This window comes from Pinus tabuliformis, chromosome 6 (genome assembly GCF_031772625.1).
Source record: "Pinus tabuliformis cultivar Carrire ecotype Pingquan chromosome 6, CPIR1, whole genome shotgun sequence".
NCBI lineage: Eukaryota > Viridiplantae > Streptophyta > Pinopsida > Pinales > Pinaceae > Pinus > Pinus tabuliformis.
This window is the reverse complement of record NC_142292.1, coordinates 1291998044-1292002237: the sequence shown is the minus strand read 5'-3', so window position 1 is coordinate 1292002237 and position 4194 is coordinate 1291998044.

Genomic DNA, 4194 nt, shown 5'->3' with positions numbered 1-4194 from the left:
TACCTTTCGACAAGTCTCTTCCTATAGATTTCAACACTTTATCTAGGAAGTAGATCCAGAAACATATCAGTGCCTTGGGACTTGTTGACATTAGTGGCAAGTTACCTTGTGTTTGATAAGGGGTTTTCATTATTGGCTCCTGGTTGAATGATTATGTTGGGTCCCTATAATACTAGTGATTACCCCATTACTATTGTAGTTGTATCCCTTATTAATATTGTTGTGCCCCTATTGTCCCCATATTGTTATTACTGTGCCTCATATAATTCCTCTATTGTTATTTTTGTGGCTTTATATTATTATTGTTAGGTCGGCTGGGTTATATTGTGACTCCTTAGACTCCTATAAATAGAAAGGAGGTTTTGTCATTTGAATCATCTAAGAATTGTTCATTTATATAATGTAAAGGAGGTTGCCCCCTCGAAGAGGCTGAATTCTAAGGCGTTGATCTATCTTTATCTTTTTTTTGAACTGGTTTTATAACTTTTGGTATCAGAGCTTTGGATTCTAGGGTTTCGCTGCTCCAAACAGGTCATCGTGACATTTTCGCTATAACTTTTTTTTTTTCTGCGATGTTTCAGAAGCTAAAAAAAAACTCATTTGAGAAGACATCGCGCTGAATCTCAGGTCCGAATTTCAGATCTTTTCGTACAAGTTCGCTCTACTGAACTGGTCTATAATCAAGTCACTGTGGGAGATTTGACATAACTCTTCCTTGGAGAATCCAATTGGGATCAGACTGGTGGCATTGGAAAGAGGACAAAGAGGGCTACTAGAGGTCACAATTTCAGAACTGGGTGATCCGAAATTACAGAGATACATTAGAGGCAATATCGAGCTCCTACAAAATGAAAAAATGTGTGTAGATTTTTTAAAATTTTTGCTTTGGTTTGAAAAATTATTTTGAAGCAATTCAAAGGGCATAGTAGAACATTGTTATTGGTAACTGATGCCCTGAGGAAAAAAAATGCAAACACCTAGTAAGCAACCTGAAAGCTGTAGCATGACTCATGAAGAAGAGGAAGAAATGCTACATGATATATCAAAATTACAAGACCAAGTGCAACAAATTTCATTTTCACAAAAGCTAACAAAAGTTAAGATAAATGGCGTGGAATTTAAGATAAAGGGCGTAGAAACTAAGATTGATGATTTGAAGACAGATTTGAAGAGAAACATGACAGATTTGAAGACAGATTTGACAAATTTTCTACAAGAAATACTTACTAATGGTGAAAAGGTAGTAAAAGAAACTCATAATGCGAACAAAAGAAATGCTAATCATGATCTCATAGACTCTAATGTGGGATCAAAGACCCACCATATTCCAAAAATCGATGTGAGGAAGTTTGATGGCAAGGATCCCGCAACATGGATATTACAGATGGAGCAATTTATCGATCACAATAATGTGCAAAACACACAAAAGGTATGTATTGCAACTTTATATTTAGAACCAAATCAGTTTGTATGGTATCAATGGCTTTTCTCTCGTAAACAAATTGTCACTTTGGGCAATTTTTACGGAAGAATTGACAACACATTATGAGGATACAAGAAGCAACACTTTTTTTAGCCAATTGATAAGTCTCAAACAAAAGGGTTCAATAATGGAGCACATTGAGGAGTTCCAAAAATTGAACATAAGGGTAAAAAATATTCCAGAGGAGCATAGGATTGATGTGCTCATAGGAACTTTAAAGGATAATATCCAACATGATGTTCGCTTTTGGGAACCTGATTCATTAGAAAAGACATTCAGGTTAGCAAGAAAAATGGAAAGCAAAATTATGGCAACCAGGAAGCATACCACTCACAACTATAAAGATGGAAGTGTTATTTCTCCTAGTCTTCCACAACCTATAAGGTTGACACCACAACAATTGGAAAAAAAAAGAGCAAAAGGGCTTTGTTACAATTGTGATAGCAAATACACTAAAGGTCATAAGTGTGCTGAGAAGAAATTATTCTACATAGATTGTGAAGAGGAAGAAGAAAAGTAGCAAGAAAGGTCAAAAGAAGAGGATATACTCTAGGAACAAAGCCTAGATAAAAAAGAAATGAATCTGACCATATCTTGTAATGCATTGGCGGGAATTACCACTCCTCAAACCATTAAGATAGAAGGACAAATCAAGAAGAAAAAAGGTAATAGAGTTGATTGATTCAGGAAGTACCCACAATTTTATTCATTGTAAGGTAGCAAAAGAATTGAATTGCTTCTTATATCCAGCACCAGAGTGTCAAGTGATGGTTGCAAATGGAGGAACAATAAATTGCTCGGAAAAGTGCCATAATATCAAGCTATCCATGGGAGAATATGTATTGACTAGCCCAATGCTTTCCATTCCAATGGGAGGTGCTGATGTTGTACTAGGAGTCCAATGGCTACAATCCTTGGGTACAATAGCTTTTAGTTTTCAAGAAATTTTCATGAAATTTTCTGTGGAAGGAAAGGAAGTTGAATTAAGGGATATTGCAGAGAAACCCGGAAAGATAATCAGCTCTAACGGTATGATGAAGCTTTGAAAAAAGGAACAAAGAGGTGTAATTGCACAATTATGTTTGCTAAATGTTTCCACATTAGAATCATCTATTTCTCCAGATCTCCAAAAGGTCTTGGACAATCCTTCCAAGGTATTTGAGACTCCCAAAGGTCTCCCACCTATTCATGGTCATGATCATGCTATTCATTTGATTCCAGGAAGTGTTCCTCCAAACATCAGGCCGTATAGATATCCCTATGCCCAAAAGAGTGAAATTGAACATATGGTTGCAGAAATGCTAGAGGCTGGTATAATTCAACCGAGTCAAAGTTCTTTATCTGCTCCAGTAGTATTGGTGCACAAGAAGGATGGATCATTGTTAAATTGGAAACTAGAGCCAAACTCCATGTGGGTCAACTTATTTCTGGCAGCTGATATTTTTATTGAATCCCTCTCGTCGAGAGGTGTAGGAATGATCCAAAGATCATCCGATTCCGATAAGTATTTATGGAGATATGAATTTATTTTGTTTATGTAATTATTATCAAGCCGACCGGCTCTTATGTAGGCTCTAGAAGCCCAATCGACGTGTCTATTCAACCTCTACGTTTTTAGTATAAATAAGAGAGCATTTGGAGTCATTAGTGACACACATTCTCCATGTGAACTCCTCCTCTCCACGTCTTGGGTTTTTGGAGAAGGAGAAGACACAAAAGAGAATAAGTTGGATGCCCGAGCTGCAGTAGACCCAGCCACAATCAATACATATACATACGCTGCTCGTTGGATGCTGAGATGAACGCATCAATGAAATATATATATACGCTGCTCACCTAATCGTAGTCAATATATATATATATATATATATATATATATATATATATATATATACATATACATATATACGCTGCTTGTTGGATGCTGAGATGAATGCAGCAATGAAATACGCTGCCCACCTAGCCACAATCAATACATATACAAATGTGGCTTGTTGGATGCTGAGATGAATGCAACAATGAAATACGCTGCCCACCTAGCCACAGTCAATACATATACAAATGTTGCTCGTTGGATGCTGATATGAATGCAACAATGATATACGCTGCTCACCTAGCCACAGTCATAACCACAGTCGCTGTTATCTACGATCTTCATGAAGCACCCAGACGCAGGTCAATGGGACATAACGTTGGTCAATGAAATAACAAAAAAAAAACATAGATACGCTGTCATCACACAGTCATGAAGGCAATGGCAAATACCTATATATATACCCAGGCAATGAACGTAGCAATATATATATATATATATATATATATATATATATATATATATATATATATATATATATATATATATATATACGCTGATCATTGAGATAACCTACACAACAAGGTATATGAAACAGTAATACGCTGTTTATGAAGTACGCTGTTATATGCAGTCAATAGGAATAGCCCTTAACTCAGTCATATACGGAGGCATAGTACACTATCTAAGCAACCCTTAACTTTGTTAATGAAGGCACCATATATGCACAGTCATGGAAACTCATATACTATTATGTATATGCAGAGACTGATATATAACGCTGTCATGGCAACAACATTCACTCTGGTCAATACGCAGCAAATGGAAATATATATACTAGCAAATATATACTCGGTAAACATCTAGAATGTATTAGGTGTAGTCATAAGGATGCAGC